This window comes from Molothrus ater, chromosome 3 (assembly GCF_012460135.2).
Source record: "Molothrus ater isolate BHLD 08-10-18 breed brown headed cowbird chromosome 3, BPBGC_Mater_1.1, whole genome shotgun sequence".
Taxonomy (NCBI): Eukaryota; Metazoa; Chordata; class Aves; order Passeriformes; family Icteridae; genus Molothrus; species Molothrus ater.
The window spans coordinates 95,550,573-95,573,102 of NC_050480.2; the positions used below are offsets into that span (position 1 = coordinate 95,550,573).

Genomic DNA, 22,530 nt, shown 5'->3' on the forward strand with positions numbered 1-22,530 from the left:
GCAGGGCTCATGAAGAAAATGAATGGGATAGTTTTCTTTCTTTGAAGCTGAAAGAAGAGATGAAGGAGAACCCTGAGATCTGCCTCCATTTTTAGGTCTTCCCCATCAGACAGAGACTCCAGGGCTCCTCTTTACCCATGTATATATAAATACATGTTTCTGAAGTGGAACACAAAATGTTTAAGATGGGAAAAAACAGAATTCACTGTCATGGACTTGAAGTAATCTTAGAAACACGTCAGGGGTTTTTTTTTTGAAGAAAGTTGGTAACAAGTCATTGTTACCAGGATCAAAAGGTATTCACTGAAACTGTGTGGCTTTCCAGGAACAGGCAGGTGAAAAAGAAATCTTGGCAATTTGAGAGAAATTGTTCTTCATGTAGGAGAACAGCAGTAGTGAGAGGTTTGTAGTTTTCATGGTTACCACACAGAGATGGAGACTTAGGAATGGGTTCCACCAGACTCTAGCTGAGCTCTAAGGATGCCTGACACTGTGAGTGCTCCTTCCCAAGTCCAAATCTCAGTTCTTACTTCAAACTGACTCAGCTATTACACTACCTACTAGCTGCTTCTTGAGGGGGACTGATCAGTGGAGATAAGTTAGGAATATCTCCAAATGTAAAGACCACAAAGTCTCCAGGATTCCACCAAGCAAAGAAGGAAGAGTTTTAAATAGCTTGCAGTCTTCCCCGAGCCTGCTTCTTTTTAAGTTGTCTGTATTCAGAAGGGGGATTCAGCACAAGTATTTTGCCCCTCAAGTGGGTCACTGCAGGTGGGTCAGGTAAGCCCTTATGTAGGCAGGTTAGCCTTCCCTGTGTGCATTATGGACTTTGAGGAAGGTTTTGAGACACTTTAGAATTTTTGTGAAAGGCAATGTAAGAGGCCTTCCTATACAAATAGTGCATCATTAGTTTTGCTAATGGCACAATATTTATAATGTTCAGTGATATTTGCCCCCATTTTCATGGTGTGCTTGATGCAGAGAAGAATGATGAGCTTTTTTAGAGGGCCATGAGTACAGAAGGTAGCATAAAGTCAGCTCATTTTACAAGTGTGTAAGGGAGCTAAACCTTACACTATATATAATTTTCTTCCTGTTTGCAGACAGGGTAATTTTTCTTTATTTTATGGTCCTCTGCTGTTGGGTGATATAATTGAGTGGTTCTGGCTATAACAAGTATTCTCTAAAGTGAGCAGTGAGTAATTTGTGCATGTTGGCACCCAACTTATTGTCATTACCAGAAATTAAACATTTAACTCGCTACAAAGGAAAGAGAATACGTTTTCTTTTCAATCTTTCCCTTTTGTGCTTAGTTGTAAAATAAAAGCAAATTAATGACTACATTTTCTTTATGATGTGGCATTTACTGGGCAACTCACAGTCTCTAGGTGATGGCAGGGCAGTGCTTTAGTTTTGGGTTGTTAGTTTGTTGTTGCACTGCATTCTTTTAGCAGCTGCTTCTAATGTAACTATCTGTACTACATTTTACAGTCATATCCCTCAAGTGTAGGAGAGTGAAGCCAAGGGAGGGAGAGCAGGTTTTAGCATCAGGTAAATGACTATGTCACTAACACCTTGCCTCTTGGAGATCTGGGGGAGAAAGCTTCTTTTGCAGTACTTAATCCTTTTGTGATAGCTTTGCTGAGACCATGACTGCTTGTGTGGCTATTGGTGCAAGTAGTGCCTTCCCTTAGACCCTTCAGGGGAAGGATTTTAGGCTAGCTTTGTGCAAGGCTTGCTGACAAATCACCAGCTGTATTTCTTAGACCCCTACAGAAGGACATGCTTTGCAATGGAAGCTGGGGCAGGCAGGTTGCTGTATGTGGGTACCTGGACATAGATGAGGAACTGTGCCTGGCAAGGGGATTTGATCTATGTAGCTTCTTATCCTCCTCAAGTACATCACCTTAGATGCATCTTTGACTACATAAATATTAGTAAAAAGGGAGCCACCTGAAAGAATATGGAAGTCAAAGGCAGTCAATAGAGAAGCAGTAGAAATACAGAGGACTTGTACTTAAAGTCATCATTTAATTGTTGTCATGTTCTTCTGTCATTTGTTTTGACTGTAGGCCCTTTAGAATAGGAATTACTGTATTGCACATAAATGAAATTCTTGCCAGAAGATTTCCTTAAATTGTTTGAGGTTACCTGGTGCACCTTTCAAAAGCACATCTGAAATATATATGCAAAACTGACTTTAAAAGTCCTAATTCACTTGTCTCATTCATTCAAATGCTAAAGCTGAAGAATATATAACAAGTCTCAGAAGTGTTTAGGATTCTGTGCAGCCATAATATGTTACTTAGGTTTTATTCTGATTTTTCTTGTTCTGAAACTCCAGATTCTTTTTGCTTCACGTGTTTTGAGTATTTCCTTGTCACTGCATCATTTGCCTTGACAAGTTTTCTTCTCTGTGTGCTGACAGTATGTTGCCTGTTACAGCACTGGCTCTCACAATTTTCTTAGATGTTGCCTGTTACAGCACTGGCTCTCACAATTTTCTTAGATATGAGGCCCACAGCTCCAGTAGTTCATAGGCTTGTTTTGAAAGCAGATTTTTTTCCTGCTATAGACATTTTGGTGACAGTTTTTTCCTTTTACTTACTTTTTAGCAAATAAAATATCAATGCTTTCTGAATTTACATAGTTGTGTGGGGTTTTTTTATTGGGGACATACTAGATTATTAGAAATCGGGTCATTTTTTTTGTTCCATGTATTAAACTTGGAAGAACTGTTCTAATCTTAGAGTGTAAAGTAAGTTAATATTTTCTAAGTCAACTGTCTGATTTTAAGCCCTGAAATTTGAATTGTACTGAAAAAGTAATTGTAAATAGCAGTTCTAACCAATGGTAATAAAAGATGCACACCAAGATGATACCATGATTGTGTTTTAAATATAAAAAATAATCATCATAGCTCTTCCAGGATCAAAATAGGATCTGTTAGCAAAAGAAATATCAGATACCTGTCAACTAAAGATTGAGCATACTGTGGTAAATTCCATCAGAGACTACCACAATATTACTTTTTAACTTTCTTTTGTAAAGAGCTGAAGTGCCATCTGCAAATCTTAGTGATGTAAAGAGCTGAAGTGCCATCTGCAAATGAGAAATGTTAGGTCCCTTGCAGCAGTTCATGTGGGATTTCAAAACTGGCTCTGCCTCCAGGAAGACCTGGGATTAGATTACCTACTGAGATGTTTACACCTTGATTATTCTGAGATGTTCCAATTTTCCTTGCTCTGACAGAACTGCTCCATGATTTTATTTCTGCACTTCTTGCTTTTGTTTCTCCTGCTGGATTCATCATTGAGCCAATGCCAGGCTGTTTCTAGCAGGGCTACCTGGCAATCTGATTGGTGTGGCTGCTTGACAGGGATTTTCCTCTTCTACTCTATGCCCTAGAGAGAGATCCAACCCACAGACCCCACTCACATGTAAAAGTGGTGAAGTTAGGAAAGATGCATCTTTTTAGTGCAGAACTAGCATAGGTTGTTTAACTGCTGACCAGATGATTTATTGAGGACAGACAGCTTGAGAAAGAAAACTTTTAATTCTTAAAATTTGTCCCACCTCTGTCCTTGCAGTTTGTATTCTTTTATAGCAGACTAGAAGGTAAAGACAATCTGTGCCTTCAGATCTATTGCAACTTTTGAGCCTCTTGCAGATCTCTAGGCCTCCTTATGAATGGTCAAGCAATGGACAATTGCATGGTCCCCTTCTTTCCCCTTCTGCTGCTGCTGTGTTTCCTGACCAAATCGATTCCCTCCAGGCACTGGCTTTTGGGATAGCTATCCTGATTCTTACAATCACTGGAATGTTACGTAGATAATGGTAGAGGAGAAAACTACATCGTTACTTTGGTCCAAATGAAACTTACTTCATGCCCCCAGAGAGGCTGTTTCCTCAGAAAGCTGGCCAATACACTGTGCTATAAATGGTGTTCATATGATGATGAGCACTGTACTAGTATTGGGGCAACCCTATACTCCTAAGGAGCTAAGGCTCCTCTACCTTTTCAATAGCAGATTAACTTTTTTTGAAGTACATTGCTGTGCGTCTGTAACACAATTCAGGTCCCTGGTCACTTGAATATTTTTTTTGCACATGCATTGTTTTTTAAAGCAGAAACTATTAATAATCTTGTCCCAAAGTTTTTCTTACATTGCACTTAAACCTGTTTAAGTGGAATCTTTTTCTCGTCTGAGGATTTTGACTTTTGTTCTACATGAGAAAATTTTTTCTTTTTTCTGATTGGATTATCTTTTTTATTTTAGCTTTATTTTGTTTGGGGCTTTTTTACCTCCTAGAGATTATGCCTTCAAGGAAACTGAATACTTAAAATGTTTCTGAGTGGAAAATACAATCTCAAATGTACCTAGACTGCTGTTATCAGCCACATGTTGCTATTTAACCAAACTCTTCAATTTACCAAGCTATATCTTTAAAAGTATTCTTTTCCTCACAGTATTCAAAAGTGTTTCTGAACTGTCATTCCTCTTTTAATTAAAAATAAGCTAGATAGTGTAGGCATTCTGTGAGCCAGCACTCTAAATATCACTTTTAAATCATGTTAAAAGCTTCCAGTCCTTTGGAAATTACATGACAGCTCTTACTTGTAGAATGCAAACTCCATTTTTCTGCTATGTGCACTCATTAAAATGGTGTATTCTCTGTTTTCTGCAGGCACAACTTCAGGACATGCAAGAGTACTTTGGAGTGAACTGGCAGTAGGCCTTGCAATACCATGGTGGCAATAGTACTGGCTGTCCTCTGGAGATGCTGAAGCTCAGCCTTGTTTTGAACTTCTTTCTTAGACCCTCCAACTTGTTCACAAAGGACTTAAAACTGATTTGGATTCATATGGTCATGGGTATGGATTTTTTTCCTCCCATTTCTTGACATCTGCATGTTTCCAGCAGTCAGTGATGAAGTCAGTGCTAGGTCTGCTGACATTTGCTCTGTTCTGGGGAGCTCTGAGTGACAGGTATTGTAAACATCCTACACTCTCAGCTGTGGAAACTAAGGAAGCTGGGAGAAGGCTGTTTACTCTCCCTGCCTTGGAAATCATCTGGAGGGCAAGGATGGAATATTATGTTGATTGTATTTCTGACAGCCTGTATTTCATACTTTACATTATGGTGTCAGTAAACAAATTATGTCATTACATCACATCATCAATGTCTTGTGTTCAGACCAAGGTCAGAAGGGCCTTATGAAATGCTTCAGCTGTACTGCTGGCTTGAGGGAAGCTTGAATAGTGTCAATAATACACTGCAGTACTTCCATCCTTAAGCAGTGATTAAGACCTGTCACACTGTTTGTTTATAGGCAGTGATACATAAAAGTTGCTGTGTGGACATCCTCAAATTGACACATCAGTATTGTATTTAATCAAAATCACCCTTAAATGGTTGGGACTTGTTTTCTAAGATCTACTTAATTCTTGTTTTTTCCCCAGAAGAGCTAGAAACAGAGGTTAGAAGACAAAAAGATTGTAGGGGAATTAAAATTTCAGTTTCTTTACAGAGAAAATCAGAGGTGTTAACATCAACTCCAACTCTAAATTAAATTAGGATACAAAGGTCTTATACCTTATGTTTTCCACTTGGTGTTCCCTACCACTTGCTCCCCAGCCTGTATCATACTTTGTGCTTTGTCCTGGCAATCTTTGTCTTCTTCCTTTGTGTTTCTTTCATTTTATATGCTGTAAGCCAAGTCAAACTTACCAGTTTAAATGTAGAATAAGCTGAAAAAGTAATTTTCCTTTTAAATCTAATATCCTGCTGGCATAGTCCTAAACTCCTAAAGTGAGTTTTGCAGCTTTTCTTAAGCATGGACTCTGGCAGAAAGAATATTCTTTCCCTCTTTTCTTTTTCCTTGTTTATGGGGAAGGGACACCTTTTGTGTGCTCAAAGATCACTGTCTAGTGTCTTTTGCAATAGCATTTTTATGTGTTCAGATCCTTCTGCTTCAGCTTTTTAGGAAAGACATTTAAATGTAAAACCTTCAAAATAAGGGCTTTTAGAAGAGTTTAGTTTTCAGGGTGTCGAAATGGATGGGAGTGGGAAGAGAGCAGGTAAAAGAATGTGTAAGGATTTGAAGTAGTACTTACACAAAATGGACAAAAAAGAATTTAAACTTTTATGCAGAACTTTAAACAGTCAGTTATTTGAAGTAATAATTGCTTTTCAGGCTCTGGCTTGCTTTCCTATTGGAAAAGCCAGGGTCAAAGTGCTGTGGTGAAGGACTAAGTTGATGAGTAAAAAGAAGGCTTATGATTAATGTAGTAATTTCCAAGAAAAGCAGAGTTAACCCTTGAAAATGATTTGTTTTAAGGAGATGTTAGCTGTTCAGACTAGTCAGACGATAGGGGGTAGCATTTCCTAATGCACATGGTTCCCTTGGCAGAGAGAGATTTCTGAGGATGACGGGGCACAGTTACTTCCTCCACTGCATGACTGTACTGATTGTAGATTATGCTGTCCAGGAAGGACAACCTCCTGAAGAAGATAAATTCCTTAATTTCTGAGATGTGGGTTTGTAAATTATTTTTTTTAGACATGTTTTGGGTTTGGAGTCATTATTTTGTGTCAATTGAAAATACTTCTCTATATTTAATATTACTTACTTGTGCATTGAATAGTGAAATTCTATCTTCAGTTTAATCAGTATAAGACTCCAATACTCCCAACTTTGTCGTACATTTTTCCTGGCTTTGTACTGACATGATTTGTTTAAACTGCAAACTAATTCAGTGACTTGACCCCACTGAAAACTAAATAAGCAAAACAGCTTTTATGAGGATCAGCTGCTTACTCCACCACTGTCCTGTACCTGAAATGCTACTGAAAGTCCTAATTCCTTCAAACATGGCCACTTTCCTGAAGAAAATCACAGCGTTTATTTTGAGTAGATTATGTAGTCCTAAAACAATAAAATAATGAAATTACAGGATTTTGAATATTTTATTTTATATTACATGATTCTGCTGATGCTGTCTGTACACAATTGCAAGCATGGTGCTAAAATAAATTCAGATTAAATTGCTTTAATTAAAATGTTTCATCTTTTGAACACCATTTTTGCTTCTCCTTAAAAGATTTGTTGGTAAAGTCTAACCTAAATTGTGTTGCTAAAATGGAGCAACTGGTAATTTTGCTATCTCCAGACCTTTAGTTGTAAAGGTATGTTCTGTTGTACCTTCACCATACTGAGCACTATATAAATTGCATCATTTTTAGATCACAGAGGTTTTTTTCCTTCCAAGGTATTGCTTGCCAAGCCAAAGGCAAACATTATGTCCTTTTCTCTTGTTAATCCCAGACTTCAAAGTGTTGAGGATTCTTTCCACTCTATCAATTAAACACATTTTTTCCATTGTGGAAAAAAAATGTAACAGGGCTGTTTCAAAAGCCTGTTGCCAGTAATGAGCTTTGGATTGGGTCCATGGAGAGGTAATCTGGATAGCTACCACCAGAAGTCATCTCTGGGAAGTTGCTGATTGTAGGCATGGCCTTTTTTCTTGAAGGGTGGTTCTGCCAAGAAGCAAAAATGGCTTGTTCCAAGTGATTCTTGGCACCACCCTGGACAATATTATTCCTGCCTGTTATGGTCAACATCCTACATTGATTGTGTTTCAGTAATTTTTTTTGTTACTAGGGAAAGGACAGTTCTTGTTATCATGTTTCTTTATTTCTAAACTTTGTTTGGTTTTGGTTAGTTTGGATTTTTAAGCTACATTTTTGATTATGTAGTCCTTCAAGGTAACTGTGAAACATCCATTACATTTGGTAATACAGGGAGTGACCGTGGGAAGGAAGAAACAATGTATGGGAGTACTCAGGCAGAGCTGTTGCTTGTACTGAGATTGCAACCTGAACTTGAGATTTACAAGTGAAATATTAGAAAAATACTGTATTAAAAGTTTCAAAGAGCTGCTGGTGAGGGAAATGAGAGGTGAAAGGGGACAACAGCTAATTGACTTGTCATCCAAAGGGTGAAAAGTAATATAATGTTGATTTTAAGTGTAAACACTTCCTTGATGATGCAGTAAAATAAAGCTGTAATTTCCCTTAATGCTTATACAGAAGTCAAGTTCTGTTTTATGCAGTAAATCTCGCTGTCACTGATTCTAAGTCAGTACAGGAGAATTTAAAAGTCTGTGACAAGCTATTCTACTTTGAAGACCTATACCAAAATTGAAAAAGAAAGAAGTGTTTGCTTTGAATGAAGAAGAAGAAGAAAACCACATGATGTGGACTTCAATCATAATTGCCCTGAAATGAGAGATGGAGTTCTAGATCTGAGTTTTCTCTGTGCTGTGACTGAGATAAAAACATGTAAAAGCAACTGTCCTTCTGCAAAATGCAAACAGGTGTGGAACATCTGCAGTACAAATATTCATTCATATGCAAACAAAGTTTTTACAGCTTTAAAATACATTAGCTGAAGACCTGATCAAACACTTTGTTTGATTCAGGTTTTATTCAAAATCAGGTTCAGTTTTTAAAAATCTTTCTATGTAAACTGATTCTCATAAAAATCATGTTTAATTAAATAGAATGCAAAAGCTGAAGTTTCCGTTACTTTTGTGAAGATTTTGGTTCTTGTCAGCTCTGGGTTCCATCCAAGACCTACTTAACTACAGTTAAGCTGTTGTTTCCTTGTTTTTGACCTTTGGTTTTAAGGATGTTAGCATGAATTAAATGAAAATATGCTTTTCTAGCAAACACTTTATAGAATAAGCAAACTTCAGCTGAGCAGTGCAGGCTATAACTACAAAACTGAGGTCTTGCTTATTTTAAATAGTGTAATATGATAGCTAAATTATACTTGATGTAACTCTTCAAAAAGGAGAAAAGGGTGAGGCTGTGTTGCATAAGTCTTATGTTTGCAATGCTGACTACTTTACAAGAAGATCAGTTAAGCAGTTTTGTTCCTGCTTAAGTTAGTAGGGGATTTTTGTTTGCTGCCTTGGTGCTGTTATTAAACTGTTAAAATAATACTGCAGAGAGCTGGGCTTTAATCCTGGTTTTGGATAGACTCTGCTTTCTCCATTAAGAAGATGACACTTCCTCTGTGCAGGCAGAACCCCATGTTGTTCATCAATTGCAGTAAAGCCTGCTTTCTGAAATGATGCCATCACAAGCTGGTTTGTCTCATTGTGTTCCAGCTTTTCCTGTGATTTACATTGCATTACCTGCTTGTTTTGCTGGGGGAGCAGGAAGGATGTTACAGACCTGATGCAGGGTTATTGTAGAGGCTGCTGAGAGCTCCTCCTTGTGCTTCTCTTGTGATGCTGTGTCCTCCTGGGGGTGAGAAGAGGGCATACAGAATTTCTAGTGGTTTGGACTGTGTGCTTGTAGGGCAGTCACAGTTTGTACAGGTGTACCTGGCCAGCTGAGGGAGTGAGATCTGCCCAGTTCTGGCACCATGGAAATTGGCTCCAAGCCATTCCCACCCAGCTTTGAGACCCTGCGTATATTTTTAGCTATGACCTTGTTTTGTTACTCAGTTTACGAGAAATACATTGGGTCTTGTCACCAACCAAGGATTTCTGGGCTTTCTGACATTTGAAGGCTGCATTTCTCCAGTTGTTTCTGTATAGCCTAGAGCATCTGCTGGCTCAGGTGTTCTGAAAAAGTGCTGCTAAAATAACTCAGCTCTGATGGGCAAAGAATAGGTTGATGTTGACAAATGAAATAATTTCAGGATCTATGACATTTGTGTTCTGTAGCTTGGCTAGAAATAGATGGCTCTGTATAGCTATGAGCTTTGTAAATAGTTGAACTTTGTGCAACTTGCCTGGCTTGCAAAGTTGTTGAAGGACATTGGGATGCCACCAGATTTTATGCTTAGTTCACAAAGTACAGATGAAATATGCACAGTGGTAATTTTTTTTCTTGTATGTGACCATACTCACAGCATAGATATTAATGGAGCTGCTAATTAATATCTTGATGCTTGACTGTGCTCAGTTTAATGTGAAATATTTAAAAGATGTGTAGATGTGGCACTTGGAGACATGGTTTAGTAGTGGAATTGGCAGTGTTAGGTTTATGGTTGGACTTGATGAAATTAAAGGCCTTTCTAACCTAAATAATTCAATGATCCTAGGACTCTAATTGATTAAAAGCTACCATATGCTTTGTGCCTGCATGAAAGAGCAGATCAAATCTAAATTGAAATAGATCATGTTTTACTGCCTTGGGGTAATTGTGTGTAGCAGAAAGCTTTTAAATTAGAAGTGACAAACCAAGTGGTCTCCTTTGCCACTCAGAGCAGGTGTGTGTCACAGTGTGGAGATTTGCAAAAGCAGGAGTGACCCAATTCTGTTCTTCACTGAAGTCCTGACATTCCTGAGAAGTCCCACAGCTACTTGTGTGCATGGCTGGAAGCCTGTCATGTTGATTCCTGGGGACCCTGGCCCTTTGGATCCCAGGAAGGGGCTCTCCAGAGGGTATCTATTACCTAAAAAGTCTTAGCAGGTAACCAGAGGGGCATGGTGGCTCTGTACCTTGAGAGACAAGCTCCACTGCTAAGACAGATCTATTTTCTGATCCTTCCAGTGGCAAATCTTATTCCAACAGTGCCTTTTCACCTATACTTCAATGTTTTTCCTCTCCTGCAGAGGTGGGGGAGTGTGTTAGGCCAAATGCTCTTTAGTGAGACTTTGCTGTCCTTTAGTTTGGAGATTTGGTTACAGCTATATAACTTGCCATGTCACATGGCTTAGACTAGGAGAGGAGCAGGACTGAAACTCAGAAAACAAAAGCAGTTGGATTGAAAATGACTGGTAAGATTTTTCTATGAATTACTGAGCTTTTCCAAGAGGGGGAGAAAAAAGATCAGAAATTAGGAGTATTAAAGACAAATTGATGTCTGAACTGTCAGTTCAGGAAGCTCCAGAGGTAAACTGAATGGAAGGTTTTCCCCTAAGGCCCCCATGAAATTTCTAAAGATAAATCTAAATGGAGAACAGCATGGATTTACATCTTTCTCTACAGGAACAGAATAATTATTTGCAGCCAGAAAGGAAACTCCAGGTTCTTGGCAGAAAGAGGTCTGGCACAGAGACTTAAACTGAGTTGATTTAAAGTCTTTCAGAGGCAAGTGTAAGGTTTTTATACATAGAACAAATTTGTGCAAATGCAGAGGTCGGAGATGAAATATGTTGCTTCATACTTGAAAATACATGGATTTGGTTTGAGTATTTCTGCATGCTCAAATGTAGTATGCCAAATGCACTGTTTACAGTAAGCAAGGTAATTGCCTTTAAAGGAATATAATATATTCCATTTCTGATTGCAGTATCCAACTTAAAAACAAGACTTATATTGAGTATTTTAACAAAAATGCCATTTCTATTTCACACTTCAATCTGAAATGACAGGAAAGGTAGATGATGTATCATCAAAACCCAGTTTGAGCAATCTGAAAAATATATGAGGATTTTAGGTGCACAAAAGTTCATAATGATTTCTTGATTGCTGTGGGAAGTAGTTCTGGGTTTTGGGTTGTTGGGTGGGGTTTTTATGTTTTGGTTTTGTGTTTGGATGTTTTATGTTTTTTCCTTTTTTAGTAGATCATACTGTCCTTTTGTTCTGTTTGATATTGCTGGAATCATTTAAAGCAGCTTTAGGCTGGTTTTACTCCCTTCCTCTCTCTCTCTCTCTCTCTCTCTCTCTCTCTCTCTAGTCTGTATTTGTGCCTAGGGAAGCAGGAAGAGTAAGGATTTTGCTTCTGTCCATTGGAGTGAAGATTTCTGTGCTTTGCAGAGATTTTTAGTTAGGCCTTTGCAGGCTTTTGTGGGTGGGTTCTAAGCCAGCAATTAGTTCTGCAGTATGTGAGAGAGTGATTCACAGACTGTGTGCTCTCAGGCTGGTGCAGAGCAGGACCCAGCCAGGCAGCAGCAGTAGACTGAGCTCTGCTTCCTCAAAGCCTTCCCCTCTGATACCCCTGCTAAACTTGAAAGAAACTTCACAGGACTGTCCAGATTGATTTCTCTTCAGATGAACCAGAAAGATGAAATGCATATGGCTGTAGGGATAGTTCACATGGCTTAGCAATCTAGGGTTTTTTAGTTGTCTGCTCTTCTAAAGAGGATTTGAACTGAGACCTCAAAAGGTGAGCAGGGGAGAAGGCTTCACTTTTTCAAGCAGGAACATTGGCTTTTTTGTGGCCTAGCTCTGAGGACTTGCCTGTACATGGGCTTATTCTGAACAGCTCTCCAGGATGTCTCTGTAAGTAAAAGAGGGGCTTTGAAATACAGTTTCATATTTGTATCAGCTGCTGTATTTGAAATGCACTCTGCTTTAATACTAACAGACTTTAGGCAGAGACAAGTTCTTGACAGTTTGTTGAAAACAAAATCTTTTTCTGGAAATATTTTCTACTTTGAAAGAATTTTTGAGAAATGTGTTTGGATCCAGACTGGTTTGTGTGTGAACAGAGAGGGCAGACCTGCAGCACAGGCACTGGGACTCAAGTGGGATGTGGGAGACTGAGATTCACGTGTGTCTTACTTGATTCAAAAATGAAAACAAGTCTTGAAATCAAATACAGTTCTTGTACACAATGAAGTCCTTTACATTCAGCCTGCTTCAGAGTACATTTTTTTCAAATTAAGTAGTCCTAATTTCTCATTTCTTTAATTATAGAAGGATCCAGTTACATTTGGGATACAATTTTTATGTGGGAAAGGAAGGTTGAGGAAAGAATCAATCAAGGGCTGGTCATGCACAAAGTAGAGAGGCATTTTTCAGAAGGCCAAAAGGCACAACTTGATCCTTGCCTGATGCTGACAGACCTGTGGAGATCAGCATTCAGCAGATGGGGCTATACCCTTCTGATAAAGTGCCTTTAAACTTTGTCCTCCTCCAGAGTAGTATTTTGGAGGTAGCTCTGTAAGGTTCATCCAGTGCTGTGGTATAGGACAGGAGCTGTCCATGTCCCTGCTGATGTGAAGGGACCAGAGGCAGGGCTGTGACTACAGAGCAGAAAATAAGTTTAATAACATGGATCTATGTTTGGGGATTTTTTTGTCACTGGAGGCTGCAGGACTGACAGAGGCAGAGCCTGGCCCTGCTGTCTCTGGAATGTTATAATAATAATAAACCAGTCTTCAGTGCTGCTACTGGTTTGGTAGGATGCAAATTTGCTACTCTCCCTCAGCACTGTTCTCTATTCAGCTGAAAATCATCTTTTTCCTTGGAATTGAAGGAAATGAAATTGTTTCCTCAGTCATCTATGGGACCTATTGTCTCAAGGCAGAGTCAGGTACAGCCATTGCCTCCTCTGCCATTGCCCAGCTGCCACACAACCTTCACCAGCCAAGGGACTCATCCTTTGGCTCAGATACATGAGGTAACTGCCTTACACTGCCTCAAGGAGAAATGGGCAATAATTGGAAGTAATGATCTAGTAATAAAGGTCAAATTTTAATGAGCGGGGACATGGCCTAGCTTAATAACTCCTGTTTTCTGTTTCAGGACAAGAAAAGTTATTTGCTTCAAGGTGAATGCTGTACCCTGCTTTGTCTCCTTGCTCATTTAGGATTTAGGCAATAGATAGTTAAGGCAATCTGATTTTTTTTTTTCCTCAGCTAGCTAGTCTGTGAATTATAGCAGTTTGGGCCTATTTTTGGAGAGTTTTGAGGCAGAGATGCTTACAACAGCTTGCAGAAAGGACAAGACTTGCTTTTGTGAAATTCTCCTTAATGTGCCAGCATCTGTGTCACTCAGTGTGGCAGTCCATAGCTTTCAGGAGCTTCTTTTTTGCCAGTATTCTCCCCGTTTCTGGAGGTAGGGAGGGGTAAGACCTTCCAGCCTGGTGAAGCACAAAATTTGATTGTTTTCACATGAAGCTCCAGCTGCAAGCTGCTCAGCCAAGAGAAGCTAGCAATGGTCACACCAAACATCTTGCTAGCTTTTTTCAATTTATTTTTGTCACTCCACAAGAAGTACCTTCTCTGTACCACTACACTCTGGAAGAATTCTTTGAGGAAAGATAACAAAGGACAAGATGATAGCTTTATACCATCTGAATGGCTTTCAAAGAATGGTATGAGACTCCAAACAATTCCTTTGGTACAGGAAAGAGAAATGTTTTATTTGAGGAAAAGTAGAGGACAACTCTTAAACCTGGAGCTTTCAGTGACAGTTTCTTTCCTATTTTCACCTTGCTGAAATTCAAGATGTATATAGAAATTTTGATACAAAAATTTAATTGGACAATAAAGACAGAGTACTGGGGGTCTGTGGATGGCTTCACTTTTTATACTTCTTACAAGAAAAGGCTAGGATTGTTAATTTATGTTAGAAGGCAGCACAATGTGCTGACTTGTCTGTCAGTACTTCATCCATCTGCTTAGGCTTTCTGTCTGTAACCGAATTGAGCAGTGTGGTTGTGTGGATTTCTGCCTGCAGCACAGAGGGTTTCACTGGACAGAGACTATGCTATTTAAAGTCTGATCATCTTTATTGTTTGAATGGGGGCAGAGGGGGGAATACAGAAATGCAGCTCTGTGTGTGTGTCTCATGTCTGCTGGCACACAACTTTTGTGGCAGCCCTTGGGAAAGCACATTTGTCTCAGGCTTAGCGCCCTGGTCTTAGTGTGTCTTACAACACAAGTACTGGTTTATTATTTTTTTATTGTAACTCATCATTGTGGTGAGGTTTTTGTCTGTTTAGTTGGGGTTTTGGGGGTGAGTGGTGATTTTTTTGGGTTTTTAAAATTTATTTCTGTAACAGGAAGCTTCACGCTTTTGCTCAGGATTGAGCATTTCTGGTGAGTGCTGCACTTTAGGCCTTTACACCTGAGTATGGATTTACAGAGAGAGTGACCAGCTCTGCTTCAGCTGTGAGCTTCAAACACAAGTAAGTAAGAGGGTGGTTAGAAATCAGAAGATTGACCTTGTGCTATGTTAAGGCAACTCTAGGACCAATTAAATGAGCATTCACAAGTCAAGAAAATCTGGAATTGCAAAATGCTTGCTTTATCAACCCAGACACAGCTTGGCAGTAATTGCTGTAGGATATCTAAATTAAGCAATGAGGCTTCTGTGGTGGCAACTGCTATGAAAGACTTTGCAATGTACATCAGCTCCTGCAAGACCCAAATGCACTTTTACATTCAAGGGGGAGTTGTCAGCACTGAGATCCTCACAAACAATCCACTGAGGCCTTAAATCAGCAAAATACTTTTAAGCATATCCTTAAGCACTTTGTTGTTGATGAGGGGAGACATAAGCTCTTAATTATTTGTGCCGGACCAGGGAGATGGGAGGTTCTTTGAGTATCTTTTAAAACACTTAAACACTAGCTGTGCCCTGAAATGCAGAGCCTGGGATGCTGCTGCCTTTCCCTCTCTCAAGCTGCACTTGTCCTCTGTGAATATGCTCACTAACCTTCAAGTAACTTGCCTTGCATCTGATTATTTGTGGGAATTTTGCCTATCCCAAGTGCTTATCAGTTTAGAGGAATAGGCATAATGCTGTATTCAGCTTTATCTGGAGCACTTTTGATAACTGTCCATCTTATTCAAATACTGCTGAGCATGGGGTTATTAAATAGTCTGAAAGACAAATGGAGGATGAAGCCAGGAGGAGAACTGACTTGGTCTTTTATGTGTTTGCATCTATATCATAACCAGCTATTGGTAGATACTCCATCCCTATCAGCACAGCTAGATTTTGGAGTTCACCACAGGAGGCAGAAAAAGGGAGAAAAGAACTCCCTATCCCCTCCCCAAAGCAGCAGGCAATCACAGCTGTTCTCAAGGAGAAGGTTTGTGTCAGCAGATCTTATACAGCTATGCTCAAAAAGTTTGTGTCAGCAACCTTAAAAGCTGGCCCATCAGCATTTCTGTTTTATTCCATACACAAAATGCATATTACTGAACAATTATGCCAAAGGCAGGGAATATTTCTTGATAGCACAACTTGGAAGTAGCATCTCCCTGTGGGAGCAGTCATGTCACGTGCCACAGAAGTCTGTGTGGGTTTAGATGTAAATCCTTGTTGTGGGTCCTTGCTGCAAGATTGTGTTGAGAGCCAGGTCATCTGGGGTTACATCTTGGCCAAGGCAGTCTTGGCTGGATGCAAAGTTCAGGGAAAGCAGTGAATTGCTTGTAGTTCTAAAAAGCATGTTCAAGTATGCTCCCCAAAAGCATATTCATTGTAAAGGAAGCTTAGTGATGTTTAGATTTTTGGCCTCCAAAGTCTTCAGAGAATACATAAAACACACAGTGATTTTGGTGTGCAGTTCAATCTAGCTGGTGTAGAGTAGAAAGGAGAACTAGGGTGAATTTTGAATAAAAATTGATTTACTGCTTTAATATATGTTTATTGCTCTAGCTCAACCACCATTTAACTGTGTTTTGGTTGTTTCCATTAAGAAAGGTGTTTTAATTCCTATTTTGTCAAAAGCCACAGTTCAGAACATTTAGTTCAAAACTTTGGTGAATGAACAGAATTGGGTTTTCATTTCACTTTTTATTGAATGAGCCCTGCTTTTCTTTCCTGTGAATAGGCAACAACTTGCTGCACAGTCCTCATCTCTGCTTATGATAAACACAAGTTCTATAAGAAACAAACCAAAGAAACCTAAGCAAAACTTCATGTTTAAAGTAGTTAAGGAAGTAGGAGAAGAGAAGCATAAAAATCCACAGACACTCGCTGAGGATTTGATATCTGTCCATATACAGGAGCTTGACTAATTAATTGCATGAGTGTCCAAGTCTGATTTCTGATAATACCAACCACTTTGGACATGGGGACTCTGGTGCTCCAAATCAGTGTGGAAATGGCTGTGATACTGAGATCTGCCTTGTGTACTTGCTGGTTGTTACCTCCAGTTTGCTGCTGGAGGCAACTGCTGCCAATCCTTCAGCCAGCACAGCAGATTTTATGGGACACCTATTTCTTTCAAGCATCCTTTGAGAGTATTTGTGATAGATCTGGATACCTGTGCAAGGCAATGAAGGAAATGCAAGTATTAGGTGTGCTCAGAAGTTTGCAACCAGGCCACTGGTCCCAGGTGATAATATCCAGCCAGGAGGAGGTGTTTGTTTGACACTGTAGGAACTTTAAGAAACAAAATTACAAACTCCAAAATTAAACAAAACAAAGAAAGCCCACCAAAAAAAACCCCACCATCAACAGGAACAGCACAGTCTGTTGCAAAGTCATCTGACCACAGCTGAAACCAGACTTTAAAGGAGATCCTGTCTATGTAAGAGCTAGCATAAATTATAACAATACAATAACAAAGGATGCAAATAGAAGAAACGTTTTCATGGAGTTCCACTTCCTTTCCCTTTTCCTTTCCCTTTTCCTTTCCCTTTTCCTTTCCCTTTTCCTTTCCCTTTTCCTTTCCCTTTTCCTTTCCCTTTTCCTTTCCCTTTTCCTTTCCCTTTTCCTTTCCCTTTTCTCCTGAAATCAGGAGACTCTTAGAAAAGAGAGAAAAAATGAAGTCATTAAATATGCAGTATTTTCTGTTTTCTCCATGGACCTTCTACTAATATGGTATTCAGTCAAAACAAATAAATGAATACAACAGATTTTACTGTGTTGTGTTTATGAGAGAATAACCCAATTATCAATTTGTAGCCATAATGCAGGCACAATCTCAGAAAATGAAAACAAATGCCCTGAGGACTAACGGTGGGTGTTCTTATATAAGCTGAAGATGAATTCCAATATTGTGCCATCCTGTATGTATCTGCCCACCACTTATTGACTGAGTTGATAGTCATGTCCAGTGATGATTTGTTTTCTCAAAACCTCCTCTGCAGTAGTACCTTAATGGCTCTGATGTGCAGGATGCCAGCTGCCTTCTGGCATGTAGGTTCAGAGTTGGTACTGGCCAAGAACGTTTGTAGGCACCACACAGTGTCTCCATTACATCCCTCATCTGACTGCACACCTTTCTGCAGGTTATCTAGAAGCTAAGATGTCCTCTCTCCATTGATTAATGGTGTCCATGAAGTGAGTGAAGCTAGAGGAGAAAAGCTCTTGAGAATTTTTAATCTTGTAATCGACAATTCAAATAATTTTAGTGACTCGTGAAAAGAAAAGGGGCACCAACTGTTTCTCTTTGAGAAACCTCTCTAACTGCCTAGGAGAGAGGAAAGGAAGGGGATCAAGCTGAATCACTTGAAAGTCAGTCAGTTTGCTCTCTGTCCAGCCAACCTTATTGTCTTCAAAAATAGTTTTTCCTAATACATAACTTAATTTTTTTTTTTTTGCTTCAGCCCTTGACACTAGTGCAACTAATCCCAGTGAAAATACTTCTCTTCCTTTCAATCTTTTTTTTCCCCTGTGAATATTTATATAGTTATTTAGCTCTTTTCTTTAATTATTTTCCCTTTAGGCCAAATAAATTTAGTTCTTGTCATCTTAATTTCAAATTGTATTTTTAAATAACAAAGCAGTGTTAAATATAGTTTAAATCAGACAACATAATGCATCCGAGATTTCACAATAATTTCAAAATTAGGCTTTAGAAGACAATAGTGTCCATTTTACTAAGACCAATAAAATGTTATTAATTAGTCCCTTGTCAGAAATTTTTGAACACTTCAAATAATAACAACTGTCTTTTTAAAGTAATTTACAGTGCATTACTGGCATATAAAAGCCTATTGTCAGACTTTATATGAATTCTCTATCCTATTTTAATACTAATTACAATGACTACTTGAGTGTTTCATTTTTAAACACTGAATTAATTTCTCTTTTGCTTGCTAAAACACTGTGAAATAGCTTGGAAATTTTTGTGACATTGACATTGGATTTCATAACGCCTGATGGAAGGTATTGCATGTTTTCTCACATCCTACTCTGGCAACATTAATGCTATTCATTCTTTAGCAAGAATGGGGCTGGGAAGACGTCCAGGCTTATCCATCTATTCCTGAGGGAACTGAAGGATCCAGGGATTATGGGATTCAAAGATTCTTAACTTCTAAAGCATTTGTTTGAATTGCTAGTAACTGAAAAGTTTAACATACTAAATATATTTACATACAATTTGTATACCAAATGGATGCAGAACTTGAAGGAATACTAAGGAAGTTTGCTAACAATACAGACTTGGGAGGAACTTGGAGACAGAGAGGCCCTGCAGGAAAACCTTGACAAATTAGAGAAATGGGCAGTCAAACACCATGAGAAGTTTCAACATCTGCTCTTGGGCTGGGGCAGTCCTGGATGTACCTTTGTGCAGGGGAACAAGCTGCTGGAGACCAGGGAAAGGGACCTGGGGGCCCTGGTCAATGGCAAGTGGAACATGAGCCACAGCAGTGCCCTGGAGCCAGGAGAGCCAACCCTGTCCTGGGGGCATCAGGCACAGCATCACCAGCTGGGCAAGGGAGGGGATTGTCCTGCTGTGCTTGGCACTGGGGCAGCCTCACCTCGAGTGCCTCACCTCCAGTTCTGGGCACCACGATGTCAGAAAGACATGAAACTATTAGAGAGTGTCCAAGGAGGGCAACAAAGATGGGGAAGGGCCTTGAGGGGAAGCTGTGTGAGGAGCAGCTGGGGGCACTGGGTCTGTTCAGCCTGGAGGAGACTGAGGGGAGACCTCAGTGCAGTTACAGCTTCCTTGTGAGGGGAAGAGGAGGGGCAGGCACTGATCTCTGCTCTGTGGTGACAGTGACAGGATCCAAGGGAATGGCCTGAAGCTCTGTCAGGGGAGGTTTAGGCTGGATATCAGGAAATGTTTCTTCTCCCAGAGGGTGGCTGGGCACTGACCAGGCTCCCCAGGGAAGTGATCACAGCACCAGCCTGACAGAGTTCAAGTGTTTGAACAAGGCTCTCAGGCACAGGGGGTGACTCTTGGGAATAGATCTGTGCAGGGTGATCCTTGTGACTTGATGATCCTTGTGGAGCATCTTCCAACTCAGGATATTCTGTCACTCCATGAAATGGTATCCTGCAGTTTTTCAGTGGATATTCTCTCCTGAAAAAGTTATATAGAAATTAACAAAAATGTAACAACTGGAATTTGATAGAAATTAGCTCAATAATACATTGCTGCCTATTTGATTTGTTCACTATAACTTTTACGTACAATATTGCTTAGTCATGACATGGTGGTGTATATAGATCTTCTGTTCAGCTCAGATTTGTAGATACTCTGTTGAAATTAAAAGTGGAAGTGATGAGGATTAAAGGTTTATCAGTGCTTCCTCACTAAGATCTTGAGTATGTCTGGTTAAAATGTCTAAGTGTATTTTGAGGCAGAGTTACTGAGATGCCTGCAACATGACTAAGAAATATTCTGAAGATGGATCTTTTGAATGTTCTGACCAATAATTTGAGCTTTGCAAACTCATGCCTTTAGCCCCAAGCACTGGATATTTTAAAGCAAGCTCATAATGAGTGATGGAAGTTTACCTTTTTCAGGTGACAGTTTAAACACATTGCCAATATACCTAGTTTAAATTTACTAAGCAAGTAAGCAATAAAATAAAGTCTACAGAGGTATATAAAACCAGGGTTACTTGGATTTACTGACAATAGATGCATGATGAGTATTATTAAGAGGCAATTTATGCGGACTTTCTAATAACTCTCTGCTAAAATAGGTATTTCAGGCAGTTCTGTCAGCTTTATTCTTTTTAATTTTGGTCTAAAGATTTTTATCTGATGCAATTGTTTCCTTTGGGAATTATAAAATGCATAAATTTCTCAGGATGAGAGAGTTTCTGTGATTCATTTTGCTTGGGCTCTGTTGTTTGAGATAAAACTCCTTATCAGTGTCTGTAGTGTTGTTTTTTACTCTGATTTCTTCTCTTAAATATTCAGTGTGATTTAAAACTACTTATAGCATAGAAAAAGTTTCCTTTCTGTATGAGTGCAGGAGGTCTCTGTATTGGTATGGATATAGGAAGCCTTATTCTTTTCATAGGTGGAAGGAAACAGGGTTTGAATTCCCATGATTTTGTTTGTATTACAACTAAGTTCAGCCTGTGATCATGCTGAAAGAAGCTAGAAACTAATTCTTCTGGGAAAACTTCCTGCCCTAAAACTAAATGTATATTGTTTTATCTAAATTTTCAAATGCAAGTGATTTAAGCCTCGTGTTATTAAGTATTAAAACTGTATTCATCCTACCCATGACAAAGATGTGTCTTGCTTGTCCAGCACAAGCAAATACAGCCCCTGGTTGGCTTTTGGATGCTGGTTCAAAAAGGCACTGGTATCTCATGACTCCTGTGTCTCACTGATCAGCCTGTGTAGATATAACTACACTTAAGACTGCCTCTAATGTCTAAAAAGACCTTATAGAAGAAAAAATTAGAAGACTAAATCTTACTCTTTCTTGGAGATGGATGGATGGATGGATGGATGGATGGATGGATGGATGGATGGATGGATGGATGGATGGATGGATGGATGGATGAAAGTTGATACAGATTCTGATTTAATTTCTTCTAAATTACTGTGACTTTCCAGTACTAGCCTACAGAAGCAACAAGAATATCTGGCTGGGTTCAGTTCAGATCCTCACACACATTTTTTTCCTACAAATCTTGCCTAGCCTCCAGCTGCTGTTCCAGAAGATTCTGTTAAAGCCTGTGTCCTGCCTACCAGCCTTGTGTAGATGTTCTGGTTACAGTGGTGTCTGTTGTGGATCAAGCTGAATCAGTCTCCAGGGTCTATTGACTGCGTCTGCCTTGACTTCACAGGTAGCTCAGCTCTCAGGCAGACATGATTAGGAGTGCTAGCCAAGATTCCCTTGTGATGTCCTCCTGGTTCCTAGTTACTGTTCCAAAAAGACACTGGTCTCACAGAAGTCTCATCTCATCTAAAATCCTATCTGGACTCCAGAGTGTCTCAGAAGTATTAGACGTGCTGGGGAAGGATGTTGAGATGCTTGAGCATGTCCAGAGGAGGGCAGCTAGGTTGGTGAGGGGCTTGGAACACAAGCCCTGTGAGGAATGACTGAGGGAGCTGGGGGTGTTTAGCCTGGAGAAAAGGAGACTCAGGAGTGACCTTATTGCTCCCTACAGCTCCCTGAAAGGTGGATGTAGTCAGCTGGGGGTTGGGAGTTCTCTTTCACCAGGCAGCAACTGACAGAACCAGAGGACACAGTCTCAAGCTGTGCCAAGGGAAATATAGGTTGGATATTAGGATGAAGTTTTTTACAGGAAGCTCTGGAATGGTCTGCCCGGGGAGGTAGTGGAGTCACCATCCCTGGATGTGTTTAAAAAAAGACTGGATGTAGTACTCAGTGCCATGGTTTAGTTGAGGTATTAGGGCATGGGTTGGACTTGATGATCTTTAAGGTCTCTTCCAACCTAGTCACTCTGTGAATTCTGTGAATTCTGTGGCACTGTTTCATCTAGAAGTTGGTGTCAGAGCAGAGGGCCTTGCTCTATCTGTTACCAAACAACCACAGATGTCCTGTTGTCCTTTGGAAGAGATGAACTGTCCTTTCATAGGTGAACTAGTAGCAGCTGGTTCCACCATCAGGAGATTGCATGTAGTAAGGGATGGGATTAATTTCACCAAACTT

The 22,530-nt window shown here is 39.6% G+C and overlaps 1 protein-coding gene and 1 long non-coding RNA gene across 2 annotated transcripts in view; both read left to right on the forward strand.

Moving 5' to 3' along the window:
• Positions 1-4,865, forward strand: part of LOC118684630 (uncharacterized) — a 37,211-nt gene extending 32,346 nt beyond the window's left edge. Inside the window, exon 3 of the long non-coding RNA XR_004979878.2 lies at positions 4,690-4,865. This is a non-coding gene — a long non-coding RNA (uncharacterized LOC118684630). The remainder of the gene's footprint in view (positions 1-4,689) is intronic.
• Positions 1-22,530, forward strand: part of ASRGL1 (asparaginase and isoaspartyl peptidase 1) — a 248,901-nt gene that overhangs the window by 70,288 nt on the left and 156,083 nt on the right. The gene's annotated exons all lie outside the window — the stretch shown is intronic.